Source organism: Penaeus vannamei, chromosome 28, assembly GCF_042767895.1.
Source record: "Penaeus vannamei isolate JL-2024 chromosome 28, ASM4276789v1, whole genome shotgun sequence".
Lineage (NCBI taxonomy): Eukaryota > Metazoa > Arthropoda > Malacostraca > Decapoda > Penaeidae > Penaeus > Penaeus vannamei.
In genome coordinates, this window is record NC_091576.1 from 16828114 (window position 1) to 16840613 (window position 12500).

Sequence of the window (12500 nt, forward strand, 5' to 3'; positions counted from 1 at the left end):
GTTTTCTCTTTTAAGGAGGCCTCGAGGCAAATGAAAACAATACGAGATTCCTCTGTATGACGTAATGATGACGTGACGAGTGACGTCAGAAAGGGGCCTATGTCGTCACTTTGAATATCATTGGTCAGTCCTTGTGAAGGGGGGTGGGGGTGGGTCGAGAAGGTGGAATCGTAAGAGGAAAAGTTACTGACATGCGTTGGTGAAATTACTATTCATTTATTTATATTTATTCATTTTATGGCAATTGTTCTTGTGATGAATAGAAATACATAGGGCTGTGGTAATTACGCTGTTGTAACTGGAAGAACGAGAGTGATTACAAATAATTAACTTTAATGGTAAGAAATCGCATTTGGCTGATAGTCTGACTTGGTTATTGTAAATCTACAATTCTTTATTTTATGAGTCGTAATTATACATTCAACACATAATTGAGCCGTAATGAACCTTGGTTTGTTTTACTGTAGACGGACAACACAGAAGATATTTGATATTGGGATATGACGTACAGAGCAGAATCTGTTGTGGTGAAATGTGGCTAATCATGGACGATCAAAAAGATTACCTGAGTTTTCCCTCTAAATGTGTCTGGGTCTGAAACGTTTTCTTTTTTTGGACACGTCTGAATCTTCTGTACATTTTTTATTTGTTTGGAATTATACTTTTCGAGAATTTCTGGGTCGATTTTTTTTATAAATATGTAGGGTATTTAGGGTGCACGACTTTCTGCAAATGTGAATATTGAAATTATTTTCTATGTTTATTTATTTATTTTTATTTATATTCCAGGCTTTCAAGAATGGCGAATTTACCTTGAACATAACTGGTGAGTATTCCCTTGGTCTAGTTTTCGTTTGGTAAGTAGTGGTACATATAATTACATTTCGATATTGATATGTGTGTGCGTGTGCGTGTGCGTGTGCGTGTGCGTGTGCGTGTGCGTGTGCGTGTGCGTGTGCGTGTGCGTGTGCGTGTGCGTGTGCGTGCGCGTGCGTGTGTGTGTGTGTGTGTGTGTGTGTGTGTGTGTGTGTGTGTGTGTGTGTGTGTGTGTGTGTGTGTGTGTGTGTGTGAGAGAGAGAGAGAGAGAGAGAGAGAGAGAGAGAGAGAGAGAGAGAGAGAATGGGCGGTTTTGAAATCTGTGATCCAAATGTTTATTATATAATATTTCATGTAGATATGTATAATTTATACAAATTTCATTCAAGAACCGCCATTTCACACCTCTTTTTTTGTTCTAGCGGATATGAATGATAATGAAAAGATAGATAGATAGATAGATTAATAAACAGATAGAAGTATATAGATAAATAAGTAAAGGAAAAATACTATAGTCTGCCTTCGTTGCAAGCGCCGTTTTCTGTCATCACAAACAACCAAAACGCCCGTCGACATTGAAAGTTTAAAAGGTTTTACGCTCCATTAACTTCTGGAAAGAAAGAAGAAAAAATCCCGCCTCACGTGAACAGGAGGTCCAATTGACCGTGGGCGTAATTGTTCCTCCCACGCCTATTTTCACACGCCCACTGACACACGCGCATACACACAATAAGCCTCCTTTGGTGTGAGCGACGCGCATTGTGAGAACTTCGATGGTTGAAGATATATTTTCTGTAATGTGATTTTCATAGTTTGAATATTATGTTTATTTATTTAAATAAGACTGTTGACTATTATAATTGTTCTTATTCTTATTCTTATTAATCAGCATTATAATGTGTGTGTACACTCTTTATGAAATTTATGTAGACATCTTGAGATATATATATATATATATATATATATATATATATATATATATATATATATATATATATATATATATATATATATATATATATATATATATATATATATATACACATACACACATTTAGGCTGGAAAGTAAATGATTTTAGCGTTTTCTTTTGTTTTCTGTTGTTATTTCCTGAGGTTTCTAGCTAAATGAAGTGTATAAGTATGTTATTCCAGGAAAATAAAAAATGTACCCTGTTGGACGTGACTGCATTAGCTTTCTGATGTGCAGTGGACGGCATTTAACGTGTCTGTGGAGAGACAGAGACAGAGAGATAGAGAGAGAGAGAGAGAGCACTGTATTGCCTTTTTATATATCGTTCTTACGCCCCAGTTCATGCCAAGTCGCCATGTGTATCTAACCGACAAAAAAGGGGGATACATGCCTTAAATAAATCTAAAAACTCAAGAAGTACGAGGGTTACATACATACTTCCATTTTTTTAAATCTTTAAAATCGTTTTTTTTTCTTTCGTTATTGATTACGAATTTACAGTGCACGAACGAGACTGGATATTGCGGTAAAATTTCCCGGTCAATAATGTTTTGTAATACGTGATTGCATACCGGATGCCGAGACACACACGAGCGCCTTAAGAATTGCATTATCCGTTGTGGTTTTGTCGCTAGGGAAACTTGAATGGCAACACTGCACCACCAGCTGATCGGCACACTGGAGAGAGGAGAGAGCTAGAGAAGAGAAAAGGAGAATAGGAGAGAATAGTAGAGCAGAGGAGAGAAAAAAAAAATGAAAAGAGACAGAGACATTCACGACTTGAGAAAAAATATATATACGTTATAAACACAATCTCATAGATGTGCATGTTTTGTTTTTCCCTCTTCTCGCCCCCCTCCCTCCCTCCCTCCCTCCCTCCCTCCCTCTTCGAAAGTATAACAGGAAGTCCAGTTTGAGAATACAAGTAATGCGGACGCCATACTGATACCGCTGACACATTGCGTGATACCCGGGAGCTGTGATGTCAGGGCGGGGAAAGTGGGCCAATGGCATTAACTCGCAAAGCCACTTCACCTTAGGGGTAAATATGCGCTTCTCTTTTTTATTTATTCTTGCTTGGGTTTGGATTTTTGTGTGTGTGTGTGTAAAGGAACATAATGAGGTGTTTGGTTTTCTTTTGTGATTTTCTTGTGCTTTATGTTTCTTCTTCTATCTCTTATCTTCTTCATCGTTGTTTATTTTTTTGCTTTCTCTTCTTCACTTTTATTTTTAGAAAGTATATCACTTCTTTGTGTGATCGTATTTTGTTCGAAGTGCGGTAGATTAGATACGAAGTTTGGGATGCGAATAAAACCCGTTATGTTCAGTGAATAGTTTCCAATCTAACGGTCGGCCTACTGGGAAATTCTTGTGAAAATTATTATAATTTGGGTCGTAAATGACTCTTTATTCATCCAGTTATTTGGTGTTTATCGTTGTAATAGAATAACCTACATGGTGACTCATCCATTCACCTGTAAAATGATAATCCGCTCTCTTATTTTTTTCTTCATTACTGATTACTAGCAGAGTAAATATTTTCTGATTACTAACAGTGTAAATATGTGTAAAATATAAATGGATAAGTTTGTTTTCTTTTACTATGTTTTTTTTTATAATCAAGAAAAGTACTGTAAATCCCCACACAATATCAGTAACAAGAACAACAAGTGCTACGCTTAATAATAACAATGGAAATGTTACCAACAATGATCCTAATGATTATTCCAATAGTGATAACGAAAATAGCAGCATATCGAGTAAAATGCCAACGATAATGATAATACTAGCAGTGATAATGAAAATGACATGATACCAGTATAACGATAGAAAGATAAGGATTCCAATACCACTAGTAATGGCATTGAATGATAATTGCAATAACGAAAACGATATAACGATTCACTCAAAATTGATTATGAGTATAGAAATAAAGAAGATAGGCCTAATATCACTGGCATGTGTGACCTATTGAATTTTTATAATCGGGCGCATCAGCTGCACAAGTCTTCCGAGAAAGAAATAGGCCTATATATCCGATCGTCTTACAGCGCTATCGTAGGCCTACTCATATTTCTCGGAAGGGCGTGTTGATGAGTGAGATTTTTAAAACTCTTTAGGACGTGGATACGGGTGGTGTGCGGTTGTGAAGCTCCCTTTGTTTGGGGGATGATAATGATAAAAGAATTTGGGGGAGGGGGAGGGGGAGGAGTTTTAGAGTGGGGAGGGAGGGGTGGGAAGGGGGCATGCGGGCGGCTTTGTAGGTAAGGTTTTGAATTTATTTTTTTCAAGGTATTAGAACAAATGTTGGGTTAGGTTGGATCAGTGGCTTCGTCTAGGAGGGGGGGAGCTTCTTTCTCATCTCAGACATCCATACATACGCATCTCTCATTCTCTATGTGTTTTTACTATATCCTTATCTATCACTGATATCACTGATTTAGTTTATGGGGTATTTTGTATGTCGCAACCATCAGTCAAAAAAAAACAAAAACAAAAAACAACAACAACAACAACAGTTTCCTCGACATGTACTTGTTTCTTGTTTCCCTTCAGCCACGCTTTCGCCCCTTGCGTAAACAGTGTCTTGTCATACTTTTCTTTTTATTTTTGGGAAGGCGAAAAAAAACTTTAGGGAGGGAGAGGGAGAGGGGGAGGGGGAGAGAGAGGAGAGAGAATGTGCTGTTAATGATTGGTAGTTGGACGTACTTTCTATAAATATTTATGTCTATATTTATCTATCTTCCAGTTAGATCTATCATCTCCTCTCTCCTTCTTTTTGCTTTTCCACATCCGTTCATTCCCCCTGCTCCCTCCCCTTCTCCCTGCCTTCCTTAATCATTATCCTTCATCACTCAATATTCAACCAGGGCTTTAGCGAAAAGGGCCTCTGATACATATGTTCCTTATTATTGTTGCTTCGTTCCTTCATTATCATTGTTGTTGATATTATTTTTACTATTTTTTCTGGTCATTGTTGTTATTATTTTTATTATTTTTCTGTCATTGTTGATATTATTTTTACTATTTTTCTGGTCATTGTTGTTATTATTTTTATTATTTTTCTGTCATTGTTGATATTATTTTTACTATTTTTCTGTCATTGTTGATATTATTTTTACTTTTTCTGCTGTCATTGTTATTGTTAGATTATTATTGTTGCTGTTAATACTGTTAGGTTATTGTTATCGTCGTTATCGATATTATTGTTGTAATAATAATAATAGTAAAATAATGTTACTATTATTATTGTTATTATTATTACTGCTGTCGTTATTATTATTATTGTTACTGTTGGTATTATTGCCATTGTCATTGTTATTATTAACATTGCAATTATTATTAGTAGTAGTAGTCGTTGTAGTAATATTAGTATTAGTAGTAGTAGTAGTAGTAGTAAGAGAAACAAAGGGTAAGGGAGTGGGAAAAGAAATGAATGAAAAAAGAGGCAAAGACAGGAAGATGGCGAGAGAGAGGAGAGAAAGGGAGATAGTAAAGGTAGGGGCAAAAGAGAGAGGAGAAGGAAAGGCAGCGGCAATGGAAGAGGGAAAGGAAAAGAGAGGAGAAGAGCCCGAGAGGAGCGGGAGAGAGAGAGAGAGGAGAAGAGGCATAGACAATGGAAGAACAAAGGGAGAGAAGAAGAGGCAGAAGCACAGAGGCCAAGAGCCAAGGGCAATGATAAGTAGACTAAAAAAACTGATAAAGAGAGATTGATAAAAGAAAAAAAGAAGAAAAAGAAACAAATGATAGGGAACGATGAACACTAGATACTAGATAATGATGTTAGGGAAGGGAAGGAAGGTGACCTTGACAGACGGAAGACAATAAAGGAGATAATAGATATTACGGATAAAGAGAAAGAAAGAAGAGGGAAATTTCACTCCGGTAATGAAAAAAGGGAAGGAAGATAGGAAGAAATATAGAAAGAAAGAGCGAGATAGAAAAAAAATGAAATTTTACCACGATCATGGGAGACAGAAGGAGAGAATATTTTACCATGATGTAAGGGAGAGAAGGAGAAAATTAGTGACAGACAGACACGCACACACTCACAAGCACATATACAGGCAAACAAACAGATAAAGAGAAGGGAAATTTCCACCCCAAAAATTCCTAGATCCGGTCCCTGAGAGAAGGAGCATTGTGTGTAGGCCTCATGAAATTTCCCGAGGTCAGAGCAGGTCATTAGCGTTGTTGTTACGGCGATCGGATCCCACTTAAAGGTTATTGTCACAATGGGATGGGGAAAGGACGGAGGGGGAGGGGAGGGGATGGGGAGAGGGCAGAGGGAATGGGGAAAGGGCAGAGGGGGAGGAGAGGGGATGGGGAAGGGGCAGAGGAGGAGGAGAGGGCAGAGGGAATGGGGAAAGGCCAGAGGGAGAGGAGGGGGGATGGGGCAGAGGAGGAGGAGAGGGGATGGGGAAAGGGCATACGAGAAGGAAAAAGGAGGTTGGAGAAGGGAAACAGGGTAGGTGAAGTTGTAGAAATGCAGGAAATTCAATAGTAGCAATAATAAGAAAGTAATAATAATGAAATTATGATAATTATTAAAAATAACAGCAACAATAATAATAAGAAAATGAAGAAGCATTGAATACTACGACGAAGACGATGACAGAGAAGTAAAAAAAGAAAATCAAGACGAAGAAAAACAAAAGAAGACGACGACGGCGCATCAGAATAGGGTGGAGTCCTTCGTCATGAGCGTCTTGAGGCATGTCACGTGGTCCTCGAATCGCCTTTCATTTGACTTAAAAGACTTCAGAGAGTCAGCTGAGAAGCGTCCCCGAAGAGCGTCCATAATGGCACTCTTGTGTTTATCTTCGTACCCATAGAATAGAGGAAGTTATCCCGTTAGGAAAGGTCTCAACCCTTTTTTTGGTCTTCTTTGCGTGGTTATCATATCTGTTTTCGAACTTGAGTCTCATGTACCTACAGTTGAAAGAATGAGATAAAAGGTTATTGCCCAGAAAATACCCCCCTGATAACAGGACGTATATTTCCTCATCCCAACACCACATGACCTCTAGGAGCGCACGCAAACATACGCGTTGACGCACATGAACATGTCCATACACACACGCACGTCTACACACGCGAGCCCGAGACATACACACAATTAATGGCTTGCAGTGTTATATTCTCTCATTCCCTCTCCGTTCGTTCCTCCTCCTCCCTCCCCCCCCCTCCCCTTCCTCTCCACTGCCATCGCCTGTACCCCCCCCTCCCCCACACTGACGTTTATGCAAGCTTCAAGATATGGCCAAATTCCTGTTGTCAGAGTGAAGTCATTGTTGAAGTTGCAAAAGACTGATTTCGGTGTTGGTCACGATGAGGGTGAGAGAAAGGAAAAAAGAGGAAGGGGAAGAAGAGGAAAAAGGGGAGAAGAGGGAGAGGAATAGAAGAAAAGATAGAGAAAAGAGAAAAGAAAGAGGACATGTTCGAGTTGGATAAGCGTGCGATTAACTGACCAACATGGCGAAGACTGACAGACTTAAATAGACAGACAGGCATCCAGAGGAACCTAGTCATGAATACTTAAAAGATTACACCAATAAGTGTTGCACAGTTGTTTCTTTTAACGACCACGTTGCTCCTCCACCGCTCCCTCGCTCCAGATCCCTAAAGCAGCAACCTAAAATATTTAAGCAAAAAAACTAGTTCGATCGCCACTCCCTTCTCCTCGACACTCGCAGAGAGAAAAAACTCCCCCCCCCCCCCAGAACGCACCCCTCTTACCCGCTGGTCACTTCCGAATGCTGTTCTTCGCTTACCCTTTGCACGCATTACTGCTACCGTCCTCCTCTTCTTCCTTCATGCTATTCCCATTTTCTCCTGTTGTCTTCCTTCTCCCCCTTTTCCTCCTGTTGTCTTCCTTCTCCCCCTTTTCCTCTTTTTTTTTCTCTTTCCGTCTTCAGTCTCCCTCCTTTCTTGTCTTACTCATTCTTTCAGTCTCCTACTCTTCCTCTTCTTTTCTCTCTCTCTCTCTCTCCCTCTCCCTCTCCCTCTCCCTCCCTCCCCCCTCCCTCCTCCCTCCCTCCCTCTCCCTCTCCCTCTCCCTCTCCCTCTCCCTTACCCTTTACCTCCCTCTCTCTCTCTCTCTCTCTCTCTCTCTCTCTCTCTCTCTCTCTCTCTCTCTCTCTCTCTCTCTCTCTCTCTCTCTCTCTCTCTCTCTCTCCCTCTCTCCCTCTCCCTCTCCTTCCCCCCAACTCGCCTCCCTCCCTCGAACCCCCAACTCCCCCGGGCAAGGCAGGCGGAGTTGACTTAGTCGTCTCGTGGCTGGCAACGACCTCAGCGACCTTTAAGCTAGCGAGCAGGAAACGAACAGAACAGCGAGATGCGCACGTGCGCGTGTGTGTGTCCGTTCTCGTAAAGACTATCCTCCCCTTTGGTCTCCCTTTGGCACCCCTTTGAGCCCCCTTTCCTACAGCTGGTGTTCACTTTCACCGCGCGGAACACACGTCTCCTGCCTGGGTGACAGTGACCTCCTCTCCCCCCCCCCTCGTAGGCAGAGGTAGAGGAAGGGATACGTGCCTAGTTGTAAAATCTCTGCTTATTTTTCTTTTCTATATTTTTGTCTTTCTTTTTCTTATTTGTTTTTAATTTTGCTGTTTTCCGCTGTTTTTTATCGTTCTTTTCTCGTATACTGACTTTTCCAGAATTTATTTATTTTTATTCTTAACCTGTTGATATTTTAAGTTGTGTATGCAGATCACTATCTACATATCATCGACATTATCGCCACTTATATTATCACTATCACCATTCTTAAATGATCAAAAATGACCATCAACGCTACTACGTCACCAGCGAATGTTTTGCAAAAAAGTCAGGCAGTACACGCAGGATTTGTACGTGCCGACACCTCATATACATTTATAGTAGACGTAGAAACGTTATCAATCAAGAATGAGTAAGTTTAGAGAGTAAGGGATGTCATTGACGATTTTCGGTGTTAGGTCTTCTTCATAATTAAAGACATGGATAAGATTACGAAGTCTATTTGATAATTTATAGAACGTGGGGTCCAGCGGTGACGGTCTCAAGTTCTGAACCATCAGCGCAGAGTTGAATGTGGATCGAGACATTCTCCTAATACCCCCCCCCCCCTCTTTCATGCTTCTTCCTCTTACTCCTTTATTTTCTTCCTCTTGTTCTGCCTTCTTTTGTGTTTCCTTGTCTTCTTTTCTTCGTTTTTACTCTTCTCTTCCTCCTCTTACTCTTGCATATCTTCCTTTTACTTATCCCTTTACTGGTCCCTCTTTTCCTTGCGACTCCTTATTCTCTTTTCTTCCTCCTCCACCTCTTTCATTCCCTCCTCCCCTGCCCCTCCCCACTCTTGCACCCGCACCCTCTTTCCCCTTCCCTTTCTCCCTTCTGTTAGTGATTGTGAACATTCTCCTCAGAGCAGTCATTATCACAGCCTCGTGTGTGTGGCATGACTTGAAAAAAGTGTGAGGATTGTGTGAGGGGAAATGAGGAATGAGGAATTTACCATATATATATATCTATATCTGTATGTATATATATATATATACATATATATATATAGATAGATAGATAGATAGATAGATAGATAGATAGATAGATAGATAGATAGATAGATGAATAGGTAGATTGTGTACATATGTTCATACATATATTGTATATATGGTAAAGGTATGCATTTTACAAATGTAAATAGGCCTATGTTGCACTTGACTATTTTTCTCCTTTTTTCCCCTGGGGTTCAGTGGCCTTTCGCTAAAATTCGTTTCACAACTTCGTGCGAAACTAGGAATTACTTTCTCGAGGCCCTTCTTGCCCAAGACCGATCCTGCCCGGAGAACTAATGAAGGAAATATCAGAGGTGAAGAAAATATTACGGGCGGAAGAAAAGGGGCAGCGTTGGGAGGTGTGTTGGAGAAGGATTGCGGGTCAATGGATTGTGTTTGTTGGTCAGTGTGTTTGCACTTGCGTGTCTGTTCGTCCTAGTATGTGCGTGTGTATATTTTATATATGGATGTGTACACATTCACATACATATGTATATACACACATGCATAAATACACACACACACACACACACACACACACACACACACACACACACACACACACACACACACACACACACACACACACACACACACACATATATATATACATATATACATACATTGTGTATACATACATATGTATATATATAGATACATATACACATATGTGTGTATGCATATATCTACATAAAACACACACATTCATATATATATATATATATATATATATATATATATATATATATATATATATATGTATATATGTATATATGTATATATGTGTGTGTATATATATATATATATATATATATATATATATATATATATATATATGTATATAATGTGTATCGATATACACATATATGTATGTATGCATGTGCAGTATACAGTGTATTTATCTATGTATTTACTTTATATAGGCCATTCGCTGTTTGGATATGAACATGCATATAATTCTCTCTCGTTTATTTCTATTCCAACAATTTTGAATATATTTTTCTTCACTGTGAAATTAAGAGCATAAAGACAGTGGAGAAGTCGCTAATTATGATATTGTAATTAACAGAACCCGTTTGAGATACTTTTTTGTGAAGGGAGAGGGACCTTAAGAGCATGTTCTTACTCTGGAAACATAATTAACATAGCGCATTTCAACAGAAGGTCGTGACTGACAGGTGTGACAGGTGTATCTAACCCCCCCACCTCTCAGTTCCCTTCGTGTGTACCCTATATCTCTGGATTTTTTTTAAAGCCTTTCATCGGTCTTCTTCTTTTCTCTTTCTCGTTTCCTTGTCGTTTTTGCACTTACTTTATTATTTTTTTATTGTACTTTCCTCTTGTGTGATTTTTTCCCTCGTTCTTCGTTCTCACCGCGAATTTTTCGTTCTTTGCAAGTTCTCTCTCTCTCTCTCTCTCTCTCTCTCTCTCTCTCTCTCTCTCTCTCTCTCTCTCTCTCTCTCTCTCTCTCTCTCTCTCTCTCTCTCTCCTCTCTCTCCTCTCTCTCTCTCTCTCTCTCTCTCTCCTCTCTCTCTCTCTCTCTCTCCCTCTCTCTCTCTCTCCTCCCTCTCTCTCTCTCTCCTCCCTCTCTCTCTCTCTCCTCCCTCCCTCTCTCTCTCCTCCCTCCCTCTCTCTTTCCTCCCTCCCTCTCTCTTTCCTCCCTCCCTCTCTCTTTCCTCCCTCCCTCTCTCTTTCCTCCCTCCCTCTCTCTTTCCTCCCTCCCTCTCTCTCTCCTCCCTACCTCCCTTCCTTTCCCTCTCTCATTTTCTCGCACTAATTATTCCTCCTTTTGCTTCTCGCTTCTACCCATTCCACGCCATTCACTGATTTCCCTCGCCTCGCTCCCCCTCGCTCGTCCAAGCGGCGAAGGTCGAGCCAAACGCTGCGACGCACACGAAAGAGTTATAAAACCAGTGGCAAAAAGCAATAAGAAAAATAAAAAAAAGGGAAAGGAGGGAGAGGGGATGGGAGTATGAGTTGGAGAGGGAGAGGGGTAGGAGAGGGAGAGGGAGAGGAGTAGGAGTAGGATTAGTCGTGATAGACAAGTCGATTAAAGTCCAACTCAAAAGGTTCTGTTTCCACTTTTATGATTCACTATTAATAATTCATATATTTATACATATTCCTCATTCGTCGTTTTAGATTTTTTTCCTTTTTTTTTCGTTGTCACTTTTCGTATTCGTATATTTTTCTTTCTTTTTCATTTTTATTTCAGGTAATCGGTGTCTGGAAAATATGACGTCATGAATTTATTTTCAGTCTTTAAGTGTCCATTACCATCTTCATTATTGTTATTATCAATATTATTACTATCATCATCGTCATTATTATCATCATCGTCATCATTATTGTTATCATCGCCATTATTATTGTCATCATAATCATCATGATTAGTATTCTTACCATCATTATTTTATCACCATTTTTACAACCATTACTTTCGCGAAAAGACGAGATTGGCAAATAACTGTTCGTGGCCTTAATTTAATTTTACAATCCTATTGTTTCTGTCAGGTGTTCGGTTTCCCACGCTCTTGACACGGGCTTGTATATTCGTGATTCATTTGTGTTTGGAGTTTTTTTTTTCTTTTTCTTTTTTTCTTGTCTTAAAAAAAATCTTGAAGAAGGAAAATCGAAGCTAAAAAAGAAGGATGTGAATTTCTTGTCTTGAGAAAAATGTTGAAAAAGGAAGTGGAAGGAAAACAGAAGAACGTGAATTTCTTGTCAAAAAAAAAAAAAAAAAAAAAAAAAATGAAGAAGGAAATGGAAGCAAAAAAGAAGGATGTGACTTTCTTGTCTTGAGGAGTTTTTGAAGAAAGAAATTGAGGAAGGATAGAAAGGTGAATTTAAAGTCTTAATGAATAGTGCAGTGGAAAGGAAGAGTAGGAGAAAGTGAGGATGTGATAAGAAAATGAAATAAAAGCTGTAAGTGATGAGAAATGTTAAAGCGACCATATTGATTACTATACATATGTACATATATGTATGTTTATATATATATATATATATATATATATATATATATATATATATATATGTATATTATACATGATTTAATAAATGTATATATATTATATATATATATATATATATATATATATATATATATATGTATATATATATATATTATATACATATGCATACATACATACGCATTTCTTTCTATATATATATGTAT

General features: G+C 38.9%; 1 protein-coding gene across 2 annotated transcripts in view; it reads left to right on the forward strand.

Annotated features, from left to right (window-relative positions):
- The window catches only part of LOC113803245 (rho GTPase-activating protein 18), a 256236-nt gene that overhangs the window by 181945 nt on the left and 61791 nt on the right, over positions 1 to 12500 (forward strand). For both annotated transcript variants that reach the window (XM_070141879.1, XM_070141880.1), the window contains exon 2: positions 790 to 826. The gene's annotated coding sequence lies outside the window, so the exon portion shown is untranslated. The remainder of the gene's footprint in view (positions 1 to 789; positions 827 to 12500) is intronic.